This window comes from Coenobita brevimanus, chromosome 100 (genome assembly GCF_032717465.1).
Source record: "Coenobita brevimanus isolate Jiangsu-jjx chromosome 100, ASM3271746v2, whole genome shotgun sequence".
Classification (NCBI taxonomy): Eukaryota; Metazoa; Arthropoda; class Malacostraca; order Decapoda; family Coenobitidae; genus Coenobita; species Coenobita brevimanus.
Genome location: NC_137053.1, coordinates 28578371 through 28593539, shown reverse-complemented (window position 1 = coordinate 28593539; position 15169 = coordinate 28578371).

Here is a 15169-nt window from a genome sequence, read left to right as displayed (position 1 = left end):
TTAATAACCAGATTTATACTACGAGCAGGTTAGCCTCACAGTCAGGTAGATCATGGGCTAATGGGTTGGTCAATGGGGAATTCTGAAATGGATCAAGAAGGAAGTGGATTGTAATCATAGAGATCTGATGGATTCAATTATAGTTCCTTCTGACTGCATAATCAGGCTTTTGTAAGGAGTATAATTCAGAGAAAATTATGCCAAAGTGACATGCTACGTGTTTCCAGAGAGTCGTGGCGTTCGTCCTTGTTGTTTACCTTACTGGCGTATAAGGTAAATGAGTTGCATGATAATGTGAATGAAATGAAATGTACTCATTACCTTCCTGTCCACAGAAACCGAAGGTTGTTCGGGATAAAGATGAATAATTCAGGGGTAATTTGTGGACGTCCACATATTTTTTCTCTTATCTCGGCTCCTATGATGTGCCTGCTTGCTTGTCTACGTTTTTTTCTTCTCACTGAAAGAACTGAAAGATAATATGAGGGGCCAAGAATGCTTAAAGAATCAAGCAGGAGGGGGGAAAGGTCTTGAAAGAGCTTTTATTTTTATTTATTTATTTATTTATTTATTTTTTTTGCTAAGGAAAGGGGCTGGTTAAAAATTGGAGAACATTCAGATGGAACGTGTTAGGAGATTCTTGGTAGTAGGAAGGTTCTGTGGCTTATGGGCTGCTGCAGCGTTGAGTCCAGACAGGTTGTATTCAGAGCAGCGGCATTAGTAAATAGAGAGACGAAATAGCCTAATCCTTGATGCCATTATTCTTGAAAAGTGATATTTAGTACGAGGAGATTTCCGATTCTCATCTCCTAACATCACATGCACATACACTTTCGCACATAATCCGCACAAGAAAATGCATAGCGCAGACAGTCATCATCAGTGTGGCGTTCATAAAAAGGCGTAGTGATGTTCTCTGAGAGAAGGAACAATAACCAGCACAAATTTATATAGTTAGAATTTAGGAAAAATACTGCAGTCAGCAAAAATCAATAAAAAGATTAATGATCAGGATCACGAGAACAAGTGAGAGAATTACGTAGTACAACCAACAATTACTTTGGGCTTTAAATAAACAGAAATAAAGTGGAAGAGCTCAGAAAGTTTATTTGTCAATAGCCTTTGACAGCTGTACCACCGTTAGAAAATGAGGGTAATGCTTAGAGGAGGCAAGGTGGTGTTCAACACAATAGGAACTTAAATACAGGAATATAATTGTTATAGATTTAATTGGAAATGATTCAAACAGTTTCCCGAGATAACTCAGCGGGTGTCGCCGAAAAAGAATCATTATCTGAAACATGTCCAAATCTCCCTGACACCAATATTCCATCCAGTTCAGGCCCAGTTTAACTAGTGTTTACATTCTCCATTATACACTCATTTGATACTAGCTTTTAGTGCTTGCTTGGTATTGATTTTTGCAATGCTTCCTGGAGAGTTTATCATTGCTTGCTTCATTTGAATATTGGTATTCAGCACTTGCTTAGAGTAACTGTTTTGAGTGCTTGGTTGTTGCTTCTCCTGGAAGCGTTTATATGGAGTGCTTGTATTCTGTGCCTCTTGAAGTGTTGTCAGGAAGTACCTACTTTAACTGCTTGCATAGAGTGCTTAATGTGATCTTTAGCATACACACCCAACTTTCATTGCTTGCATGGTGTGGCTGTTTTGAGTGCTTGCATGGTGTGCCTGTTTTGAGTGCTTGCATGATGTGCCTACTTTGAGTACTTACATGGAGTGCCTACTTTGAGTGCTCGCATGGAGTGCCTGCTTTGAATGCTTGCATGGAGAGTCTGCTTTGAGTGCTTACGTGGTGTCTTCTTTGAGTGCTTACGTGATGTCTTCTTTGAGTGCTTGCATGGAGTGCCTAATTTGAGAGCAGGATAATGCTTCTTAATACTGCAACTCAAGGCCTCTTTTCCCTAGCCAAACTCGAACTCATTTCAATTGCTGCTTGCTGCATGGGTTTTCAGTTGCTCTGTGCAGTACTCTACTGCTCTTCCCTCATGCTCTGTTGCATGTGGCTCTATTGTGTCTTTTTTTTTTCTCTCTGTTGTTCCGGCTCATGGATCTTGTGCTACTTTCTATGTCGTTTCGTCTTTCCTTAATTACTCATGTTTGTTTTTTCTGCTTTTCCTTGCTCTATTGGGTCTCGATCTTTTGGTCCTGTTGTTCGTAAGTCTGTTGTGTCTGGTATTGGCTCTGTTACCGCGGGTTTTATTGTCTTTGTTTTGCATTGTACTGGTGCTGGCTTTATTGTAAGTGCTTTGAACTCTATGGCTCCTGATCATTGTGTCTGTTCAGTCTAAATTGTTCCCGTTCTTCGATGTTCTACTTCTTGTTTGTTCTTTCAGCGTTCAGGTAATACTCCTAGCTCAATCATTTTTACCTTTATCGTTCCTGCTTCTGACTGTTGCCAATCTTCTTGTCTCTGATATTTAGACTCCAGTTTCTGCTCTTCGCCATTATTCATCGCATGTTTATTATTTTTCCCGTGGTTAGCAGTTTTTTTCTTCTTTTAAATCTCTTTCTCCTCTTCTTGGATCTGTTGTTATTTGTGCTATTGTCTCTGCCTTTCACCATTACTCCTATCTCTACTGATTAGCGATAGACTCAATTGCACGTGTTAATCATGTCATTGCGTCAGGGTCTATTATTTCAGGTTTGGACTTTTTTCTCTCAACCTGCAGCATCAGCTTTTATCTCTGTTATTCGTGCTATTTTTCGGTATTTCTGTATTTATCCTACTATACCTGGATTTATTGTTTTTGCATGGGATTCTGTTGCTTTTAACTGATTTTTGGTCATTTGATTCTGTTGTTCTAATTATTCTTCCCTGTAACTACTGACCATAGCATTCTTTTATGCTCTAATACTTTTGCTGTTCCGTACAATTACTATGGTTTCTAGGTCTGGCGCTTCTGTTTTTATGTGTCAGCCGTCAACTGTATTGCCTTTGGATCTCTTAATTTCACTACAAACTCGGTTTTCTCTCTCTCTCTCTCTCATATATATATATATATATATATATATATATATATATATATATATATATATATATATATAATGCTAGTAAAACTAAATATGTACAATTTACTAATAGACAGATATTGCCAGATTCGTATATTACCTTCAGTGCTGCTAATATTTCCATCTCCAAAAGTATTGAAATTCTTGGTATCTCACTCAACAATGCCCTCAGCTGGACCTCTCATGTCAGATCACTTGCTAAAACCGCCTCAGAGAAACTTGGATTATTGTACAGAGTCCGTAACTTCTTAGCTCATGAGCAGTTAACTATAATTTACAAGAGTCATGTGCGCTTTCAGCTTGAATATTGCTCACCCTTGTGGAATGGATGTGGAGAGGTTGCATTAAAACAACTAGACAAAATTCAGAACAAAGCTGTTAGAATTATTAACAACCCTGCCATTACAAATAAACTACCTCCCCTGCAAGTAAGAAGGACTGTTGTCTCCCTTGCATTATTTTACAGATATTTTTTTTGACAAATGCTCAGACGAGGTTGCATCCTTGGTGCCACCTCTCCATGCCTTCCCTCGTGCTACACAGGCATCTGGTAGCGCTCATGACCGGAATGTCTTTCAGCCATATTGCAGAACTTCTGCTTATCAGAATTCTTTCATTCCCCGAACTGCATCTTTCTGGAACTCGCTTCCCCAGAGTTGTTTCGCTCCAAATTTCAACCCACAGCTGTTCAAGTCTAACTGTTACAGATATTTTATGAACAGAGGACACCAGTAATCTGGTGTATAGATTACTTTTTTTTTATTCATTTTTTTCTCTTCATCTGATCATATATACAGTATATATATATATATATATATATATATATATATATATATATATATATATATATATATATATATATACACACAGCTAATATACTATAGCAGTAGCCGTGTGTGTGTGTGTGTGTGTGTGTGTGTGTGTATTTTGGGCAGCCGAAACTACACATTCAAATCGCACCAAAATTGGCACAGAAATCGCAAAAAATTTGCTGATGTGAAAAAACTCTTCCCATCATGACTGAAAAACTTTTACTATATTTAATGAGCGATCACATTTTGACGACAAATGCTGCTCCTGGTACCCAGCATAGGATCTCTGTAGAATTTTTTGCCCACAGGTACAATTAAAGTATTTTGGACTTGCGTTCAGACAACTTGGGCTCCATTCCCGAAGCTGCAAATAACACGATCAATTGGTCAGATGGAATAAATCCAAGTGACAACATTACACTAGAACAGCACATAAACGGCAGAGCCCTCCGCAGGAGCAAGTGCAAGGGGCCCGAAGGGCCCACAAGCACTTGTAATATACTAGAGCAGTAGCCGTGTGTCTGTGTGTGTGTGTATTTTGGGCAGCCGAAAGTATACATTCAAATCGCACCAAAACTGGCACAAAAATCGCAAAAAAATCGCTGATGTGAAAAAATTTGGTCCCATCACGATTGAAAAACTTTTACTATATTTAATGAGCGATCAAATTTTGACCAAAAAACGCCACTCCTGGCACCCGGTAGGTTGCCATGGCTGAGTGTTCAATATCTCGGACTTGCGTGCGGACAACTTGGGTGGGCCAACTAACACGATCAATTGGTTAGCTGCAAATAACGCGATCAATTGGTTAGCTGCAAAAAATCCAAGTGAAAACGTTAGACTAGAAGAGCACATAAACGGACCATCATGGGCCCTGTCGCCTTGACGGCCAATAGCGACAACATTAGACTAGAACGGCACATAAACGTGACTCAGATTAGCTGAAATGATCACAACACACACACGAAGCATGAAGAAACGAGTGAGAAGCACGAGGAAACGAGTGACAAGCACAAGAAGGTGCGTGCTAAGTGTGCAGCGCGAGAGCTGTCTGCAGTAGCAAGTGTTCGAGGGCCCGAAGGGCTCATGAGTACTTGTATATATAGATGGATAGATAGGTGGATAGAATATATATATATATATATATATATATATATATATATATATATATATATATATATATATATATATATATATTTATACATATATATATATATATATATATATATATATATATATATATATATATATATATATATATATATATATATATATATATATATCATCAGGCATTGCAAGTCCACTGCTGAACAGAGGCCTCCCCCAAGCTTCTCCACAAACTTCTTGACTGAGTCAATCTTTGCTACAATTTGTCTGCAAATCGCTCTCTCTCATTTCTCCACCTTCTGAATGTTTTCTCTCTGCTACTCTTACAATCTCTTTGAGGCCAGTCAGTCAGTCTCTTGCTCTATCGGTTATCTCTTATTCATGCTAAATGACGTGTCCACCACCATTTCTGTTCTTTTATAACTTCTGTATTTTCTATAATGCTCTCTCACCAAAATTCATCTTTTCCTCTCTTTTAAAAATATTCCCAACATTGACCTTTCCATTGCTCTTTGAGAACGGATTAGTTTATTTTCCATGGATTTGGTGAGTTTCCGGATCTCACAACCGTACGTCATTGCTGGGACTGTACATTCGTTTCATACATATTGGCAAGCTACTGTACTTTTCATGATGATTACCAAAAGCTTTCCATTCAACTGTAATGCGTCTTTTCATTTTGTTATCATGGTCTTTCCTTAGTTTAAGCATTCTCCCCAAGTAAATGTACAGTACTCCTCGACTTCAAGAATTTATTCTCTTATTCTGATGATGCTCTTTGTTGTATTTGGATTAAACATTAGCTCTACTTTGGTTCATCTTAAGCCATACACTGTCAGTTTCTCTATTTAGGTCATGAAACAATTATTGCAATGTCTCTGCTGTTTCTGGATTAGGACAGTGTCATCTGCAAATCTTAAATGGTTTAGGTTTTCTCCATCTATGTTTACTCCTTTGTTCTTCCAGTCTAGCATTTTGAAAATACTTTCTAAGCATACCATAAATGATTTTGGTGAAACTATTTCCCTGACACATGCCCTGCTCAATCTTATTTTTTCCAGGTCTTTATGTAATTAAACTGTAGCAGTTCCCTCTTTTTATTGTTTTTTGAGCACTTTTACAAAGTTCTCATCAACTCCTTGTTCCTTCAGTGAATTTATAAATGTTTTGTGCTCCACTGAGACGATAGCGTTTTTGTAACAATGGGGCAGCTAAGTGCAAATTCTGGCAGAATCGTTCACTTTGTGATACAAACACCAAATTTCACACAGGGACTCATAAAGGGTTAGTTGGTATAAAAGTAACGTTAACCACTCGAAAACTAACCTGTAATGGCAATTACATGAACGAATGTCATGCACTACCTGGATACACTGGTGACATCGCTGCAGTGAAATTCAGCATGGAGTTTAGTGTCTGCTTCTATAAAGTAATACAGTTAGTGTACCAAATGATATCTGATTAGCCCCCATGTTAGTTACATATCCACACCTGAATTAACAGGATGTGCTAGTGTGGAGAGCCGAGCTAAAGATGATAGGGCTTTAGTCATCTGGAAGGTGTACAGATCGCACGGGACTTGAATGACACCAGATAAACGATCAGGCTAAGTGCAGGGCAATGTAATTCATGAACCTAGTTCTATTCCATACAAGACTCTGCTTACAATTAAAGTGGTAAAAGGATAAACCCTCGGCCTTTAATCGTTATTTACCATAAATTCTTGAACCCTTCCATACACAATGACGTGTTAGGCGTCATTCTGGTGTGGTTGCGTAAATACGCATTGACACGTTTGGCGTCATAAAAGAATAAAAACCTTTGCCAGGAAGTAAGTTTTTGGCCGATCAGTGTCATTTTTGGAGGTGTCATAGCTTCCACGCCACTCTTCAAAGATAATGACTTGGCAGCCGTGGGTACCAAGACGTGCAGCAGCGTGGACAGGTTGATTGGTACCACACTGGCTGTTGAGGGAGAAGGTAACACACGATGGTGTCCCTTTAAATTTTGCTTGATTTACCATGTCCTGGGTGCGTGTCATATTTCACTATGCCAATAGTGCTTGTGTCTACTTTTTGGGCACTGTTGTGATTAGATTTGATGTTTGCAATAGGAAATTAGGTTTTTGTGAATCGTTTATGGCCGTTATCAGTCACTGGCCCAATAAAGATTGTGCTACCTCTTTTTTTGCCATGGCCTAACAACTGCACTGCCTCTACTCTGCACTCATTGTGAGTATTCAACCATCGAACAATAGTGACAGTGAATTAGGTGAATATAGTGTGCAATGGCTTATGAGCAAGGACACAGTGAAACGTTCAGCAGCTTAGGGGGAGTACAGTGTAATGAGTGTATGTGATGAAATATTGGCTAGGGCATGAGTCATGTACGCTTTACAGCCACGGCACTCCGTTGTCATGAGGGGATAAAATAGAGGAGGTTTATAGGGATATTTCATTTTATTCTGTAGTGTTATATTTATTCCGTATGCTTCTTGTGTGAAATAAAGCATGAATGTTACAGTGATATGTTTATCATATGCTTGTGTGGAAGAATGTAAACACAACACTGCACCACGAGCTTGTCAGAAAATATCGTCTATGAGACCTTAGGTATTCCAGATGTAACCTACAGAGCACGTTCAGGTACTGTTGTGGTGAAATATACTGTGTTTCTCATAAAATGATGGATTTGGTTATGTCTCATGTGAACAAAACACGTAAACAATGCAGCATGTTCTTGTAAGGAAAGACATCATCTGCTGCACCTTAGTGCACAGGTAAGGGCCACCTCAATGACTTATGGAGGATGTGCATACTTGTAATGATGAATTGTACTGTGTTTCTTATAAATTGATAGATTTATGTCTTATGTGAAAAGGAGATGAAAGTGAACCATGTGCTCGTCAGAAAATAAGGTCTGCGATAACTCTGGTATTCCAGATGTTACCTACAGAGCACGTTCATGTAATGTGGTGGTGAAATATACTGTTTCTCATAAAATGATGAATTTGGTTATGTCTTATGTGAAAAAAACACATAAACAATGCAGCATGTTCTTGTAAGGAAAGACATCGTCTGCTACACCTAGTGCACAGGTAAGGGCCACCTCCGTGACTTATGGAGGACATGCATGTACTTGTAATGGTGAATTGTACTGTGTTTCTTATAAACTGATAGATTTGGTTATGTGTTATGTGAAAAGGAAATGAAAGTGAACCATGTGCTTGTCAGAAAATATGGTAAGCGATACCTATGGTATTCCAGATGTGACCTGCAGAGCATGTGCATGTACTGTAGTGGTGAAATATACTGTGTTTCTCATAAAATGATGCATTTGGTTATGTCTCATGTGAACAAAACACGTAAACAGTGCAGAATGTTCTCATAAGGAAAGACATTGTCTGCTACACCTTAGCGCCCAGGTAAGGGCCACCTCCATGACTTACGGAAGATGTGCATGTAATTGTAATGGTGAATTGTACAGTGTATCTCATAAATTGATAAATTTCTTTATGTGTAATGTGACAAGAAACTGAAAGTGAACCACGTGATCGTAACAAAGAGAGAGTCTCGTACACTTGAGGCAGCACAAAGGTAGCAAAACCGAATGTGACTTTTGGAACACGTGTATGTACATTTTTAGTGGTGAAATATACTGTGTATCTCATAAATTGATAAATTTGTTTATGTCTAATGTGAAAAGAAACTGAAACTGAACCACGTGATTGTAACACAGCGTCTCTTACACTTGAGGTAACACAAAGGTAGCGAAAATCTACGTGACTTTTGGAACATGTGTATGCACATTTTTAGTGATGAAATATACTGTGTATCTCATAAACTGATATATTTGTTTATGAGTAATGTGAGAAGAAACTGAAAGTGAACCACGTGATCATAACAAAGACAGCACCTCGTACACCTGAGGTAGCACAAAGGTAGTGAAACCAAACGTGACTTTTAGAACACGTGTATGTACATTTTTAGTGGTGAAATATACTGTGTATCTCATAAACCCTCCTACCCCCTGGGTGTAGGGTTTTTTTTTTTCAAGAATACTCCCCCAGTATCCCTGCTTGTCGTAAAAGGCAACTAAAAGGGTTGGCGGAGGGTTAGTGCCCCTCCCCGGATAACAACTAACTAAAAAAACAAACAAGAAGCCTCGGACAAGGACTGACCAAACGATGACGACCCAGGACCGGACAAAGGACTTGGTAATGGCTACGTGGAATGTAAGAGGAGCGAATGATGAGGTGAAAGAGAGAGAGATTGTCCAGGTGCTTGAGGGTGCAAAAGTGGATGTATGTGGAATGACTGAAACAAAATGGAGAGGAGAAAGTGTGAGAGAATGGGAGTATGGATGGGGTATATGTGCAGGAGTAAGTGAGAATGAGAGGGCAAAGGAAGGAGTATGTATAGTTGTGAGTAAAAGATGAAAGAAGAGCATAAGACAGTATAGATCAGTTGGGTCAAGGATTGTGTGGGTAAAGTTGAAAGTTGGAATACAAATGTGGGCAATTGTGTGTGTGTATGCACCAACGCAAGATCGTGCTAGCAGAGTGAGAGAAGAGTTCTGGACAAATGTGGAAGTGTGCATGGAAAAGTCTGGAAGGAATGAGAAAGTGTTTTTGATCGGTGATATGAATGATAAAGTAGGGAATGTGAAGGTGGATGGAATAGTTGGTGAGTGGGGTGTGCTTGCTGCGATAGATGAGAATGGCAGTGCGTTAGTGGACATTTGTGCTGGGAGGGGGTTGGTGATAGCCAATACCCTCTTCAGGCATAAAATGATCCAAAGGTATACAGGGCGAGTGATGAGAAGGGTGGGTGGTGAACTGAATGAAAGGAAGGCAATGATTGATTATGTGTGTGTGGATGAAAGGATGTGAAAATGTGTAATGGATGCAACAACTTATAGAGGCTGGGGGAGAGGACTTTCTGACCACTACTTGGTGGTGGCCAGAATTAGGATTCAAGTAAGATGGAGGAATAGAAAAAGGGAAAGATGAGAGGAAGGAGTAGTTGCAAGGAGAGTGGAAAGGTTACAAGAGGATGAGAAAAAGGCAGAGTATAAGAGAGAAGTGGAGGAACGATTGGTCAAATATGAATTGGAGCAGATGGGGGACATGGAAGGTGTGTGCAGCATATTTACAGAAGAAATATGTGCAGCATGTGATGTGGTGTGTGGGAGGAAGAGAAGACGGAGGGGGGTGCAAGGAAGAGCATGGTGGAATGAAGAGGTGAGACAGGCTGTGGCACAAAAGAAGGAAGCATACAATGAATGGATGAGAAACAGGGGTGTGGAAGAAGTTGAGAGGCGGAAGAGAGAGTTATATGTAGAAAGAAAGAGGTGAAAAGATTAGTAAGAGAGAGTAAGAAGAGAGTGGATGAGGAATTTGGAAGGAATTTGAGTGTAAAGTGGAGGGACTGTAAGAAGTTGTTCTGGAAAGAGGTGAAAATAGTAAGACAGGGTGGAAGTGAGGTTAGCAGGGGAGTGAAAGATAAAAATGGTAGATTACTAGTGGAGAAGGGAGAAAAAGTGAGCAGATGGAGAGAACACTTTAAGGAATTGTTGAACATACAGGATGGAAGTAATGCGAGTATAAGTGGCTGGGGAATGGCTGGGAGAAGGAGGGAGGTGAGAAGACAGGAAGAAATCAGTAGGATAGAAGTTGTGGAAGCAATGAAGAAAGTCAAAATGGGGAAAGCCCAAGGAATTGATGAAGTGTGTGGTGAAATGCTGAAGCATGGGGGAGAGATAGTAGTAGAATGGATGTGGAAGATGAGCAGATTGGCCTGGGAGGAAGGTAGAGTCCCAGAGGATTGGAAGTCAGGTATAATTATTCCCTTGTACAAAGGAAAAGGGGAAAAAGAAGTGTGTGGTAATCATAGGGGCATTTGTCTTCTTAGTATAATAGGAAAAGTCTATGGTAGGATACTTATTGACAGAGTTAGAGAAAGAACAGAGAAATTAGTTGGAGAAGAACAGGGAGGCTTTAGGAAGGGAAGAGGTTGTGTAGATCAGATATTCATTCTTAGATCTTTAGTGGAAAAGTTTCTAGAGAAGGGAAAGAAGTTGTATGCGGCTTTCATGGATTTGGAGAAAGCACATGACAGAGTGGATAGACAAGGATTGTGGAAAGTATTAAGAATATATGGAGTAGATGGAAAGTTGTTAAATGCTGCGAAGAGTATGTATGATGGTGCTAAGACAGCAGTGCGTGTGAATGGTGAACTAAGTGAATTTTTCTCTTTGGAGGTTGGGTTGAAACAGTGATGTGTCATGTCTCCATGGTTGTTCAATCTGTTCATGGATGGGGTAATAAAAGAGGTACAAGGTAGGGTAGTGGATGTTGGAGTGGCCCTGGTGAGAGAGGATAGTGTTTGGAAACTCCCTGTACTGTTGTTTGCAGATGATACTGTGTTGTTGAGTGAAGACGAAGGGGAGCTGCAAGGTTTGGTGGATGAGTTTGGGAGAGTGTGCAAGAAACGGAATCTAAAGGTGAATGTAGGGAAGAGTAAAGTGATGGTCTTTGAGAAAGGTGAAGTCAGTGAATCTACAGCGAGGTTGGATGGTGAGGAACTGGAAAATGTGAGTACGTTTAAGTACTTGGGTAGTGTGATGAGTAAGGATGGAGGTTTGGAGGGTGAAGTGCTTGAAAGGGTACAGCAGAGAAGAAAGGTTGCTGGTTCTTTGAAAGCAGTGATAAAAAACAGGGAAGTGAGCATGGAAGTGAAAAAGTTACTGCATGACAGTATTGTGTTACCAGCTCTAACGTATGGAAGTGAAGCTTGGACGTTGTTGGAAGGACACAAGTCAAGAGTGAGAGCAGTGGAAATGAATTATGTAGGAGGAGCCTGTGGAGTCACATGGACAGGCTGACGAATGAGGATATAAAGGAGCGTTGTGGTGTGGATGTGGATGTGATAGGAAGTGTTATGAAGAACACACTGAGGTGGTTTGGCCATGTGGAGAGGATGGAGGGTGAAAGACTGACGAAGAAAATGTATGCGAGTGAGGTGGAGAGGGGAAGAGGGAGGGGCAGGGTTGCCATTCGTACGATAATTATCGTATATGTACGATTAAACTGCCTCTGGTACGATGTACGATACCTTTTCTTATTATCATACATTCTGTATGATAATTCTGTGTTTTATGGCATAAGAGTTCTAGTTTTAAAAAATGATAATAAAAAAAAAGCCTTTTCATCAAGAGTAAATCTTTTCCATAGATAGTATGTTATCTGTAAAATGAGAAGTTGTAATTTTCCTTAGTGCACGTAAGGTAATTGTGTTTATGAGAGCGCTAGGTTTGTTGTACTGAACGAAATGTACAGGCACATTTCGAGTCACATTGACGGTTGACTGTTCAGGTTTGATATTCGTCAGTCGTCACCGTGGAGTACTGTTCAGTATAAAAGAAATTTTTATTTTGATAATAAGAAAGAATTACTTAAAAGTATCTTGTGTAATTAGTCATTTGTAAATGGTGTAGAGGAACTGTTTATTTTATTTAATAAAGTTTGATGAATTTAATTAACTTTTATAAACTGAATATTGTTATATAAACCTCCCTTAAATGATACCTGCTGTATACAATATTTACGTTAACCATTACATATATCAAAACTTTTATGAATTTCCATTTTTTTCTTTTTTATTACATCAGACTAATGCTCTTTATATAAATTTAAAACACCACTGAAGACATGTGTTGGTAAGAACTCCATCATTTATTTTATCTTCATCATATTCCAGTAAAGCGTAGTGTAGTAGTAGCAGAAAAAAATATACGATAATTTTCACAGGCATCCGATATATTTTTACGATAATTTGGTTGGAAAAACGATAATTTTGAAACATTAGTACGATAACTGGATCAAAAAAATCTGGCAACCCTGGGGAGGGGGAGGCCGAGGATGAGATGGAGCGATGGGGTGGAGAGGTATATTGAGAGAGGGGGTGTGAGTTGGGAGCAGGGCAGTGAAATGGCGGGGGACAGGACGACGTGGAGGCGATTTGTTTGTGGCCATCCCAAACGGGATTGAGGCGTCTGGCAATAGATAGATAGATAGATCTCATAAACTGATAAATTTGTTATGTGTAATATGACAAGAAACTGAAAATGAACCACGTGATGGTAACAAAGGGAGCTTCTCGTACACCTGAGGTAGCACAAAGGTAGTGAAACCGCACGTGACTTTTGGGACACGTGCATGTACTTGTAGTGGTGAAATATACTGTGATTCTCATAAAGTGATGAATTTGGTTATGTCTCCTGTGAAAAAGAAGCGTAAACTGTACACCGTGTTTTCATAAGGAAAGACATCGTCTGCTACACCTTAGCGCACAGGTAAGGGCCACCTCTGTGACTTACGGAACACGTGTATGTACATTTATAGTGGTGAAATATACTGTGTATCTCATAAATTGATAGATTTGGTTATGTATAATGTGAAAAGAAAATGAAAGAGTGAACAACGTGCTCTTAAGAAAGAGAGTGTCTCGTACACCTGAGTTAGCATGGAGGTAGCGAAACCGAACGTGACTTTTGGAACACGTGCATGTAATTGTAGTGGTGAAGTGTACTGTATTTATCATGAAATGATGGATTTGGTTATGTCTCATGTGAAATAAAGCGTTAACTGAGCACCATGTTTTCATAAGGAAAGACATTATCTGCTGCACATTAGCACATAGGTAAGGGCCACCTCTGTGACTTACGGAAGACATGCATGTACTTGTAGTGGTGAAATGTACTGTGTTTCTTATATCTATCTATCTATCTATTGCCAGACGCCTCAATCCCGTTTGGGGTGGCCACAAACAAATCGCCTCCAAGTCGCCCTGTCCCCAGCCATTTCACTGCCCTGCTCCCAACTCACACCCCCCTCTCTCATATACCTCTCCACCCCATCCCTCCATCTCATCCTCGGCCCCCCCCTCCCTCTTTCCCCCTCCACCTCACTCATATACACTCTCTTCGTCAGTCTTTCACCCTCCATCCTCTCCACATGGCCAAACCACCTCAGTGTATTCCTCATAACACTTCCTATCACATCCACATCCACACCACAACGTTCCTTTATATCCTCATTCGTCAGCCTGTCTCTCCACGTGACTCCACAGGCTCCTCTTAAATAACTCATTTCCACTGCTTTCACTCTTGACTTGTGTCCTTCCAACAATGTCCAAGCTTCACTTCCGTACGTTAGAGTTGGTATCACAATACTGTCATGTAGTAACTTTTTCACTTCCATGCTCACTTCCCTGTTTCTTATCACTGCTTTCAAGGAACCAGCAACCTTTCTTCCCTGCTGTACCCTTTCAAGCACTTCACCCTCCAAACCTCCATCCTTACTCATCACACTACCCAAATACTTAAACGTACTCACATTTTCCAGTTCCTCACCATCCAACCTCGCTGTACATTCACTAACTTCACCTCTCTCAAAGACCATCACTTTACTCTTCCCTATATTCATCTTTAGGTTCCGTTTCTTACACACTCTCTCAAACTCTTCCACCAAGCCTTGCAGCTCCCCTTCATCTTCACTCAACAACACAGTATCATCTGCAAACAACAGTACAGTGAGTTTCCAAACACTTATAAATTGATAGATTTGGTTATGTGTAATGTGAAAAGAAAATGGAAGTGAACAACGTGCTGGTAAGAAAGAGAGCATCTCGTACACCTGAGTTAGCACGGTGGCAGTGAAGCTGAACGTGACCTTTAGAACACGTGCATGTACTTGTAAAAGTGAAATATACTGTTTCTCATAAAATGATGGATTTGGTTACATTCATGTGAAATAAAAGTGTAAACTGTGCACCGTGTTCTCTTAACAAATTCTTGTGTGGGTGACAGGTAAAGCTACCTTTGCGCTAAGTCCTTGCACACCTCCAGTTGCTGGTCCATCAGGAGAACCCGTGCCTGGGCCTGCAGCTGCCACATGGCAGGACCACGGAACAGGAGGGCATCCAAGCAAGCGTCGCCAGGTCATCAACGATGACGTGAGGTTGGATCGCACTCTGGGCTACTGCCGGGTGAGGATCCCCAATGGGAAGCAGCTCAGGTGTACCTTGTGCTTCAAGTTGGGGGTAGGGAAGGACACAAGGAACATGTGTCCTGTATGTGGTATGCCGCTTTGCATGGGTGATTGTTTTGAGCAGTACCATGGCGAGTGATGCCTTCACTGGCAGAGCACACACACACAC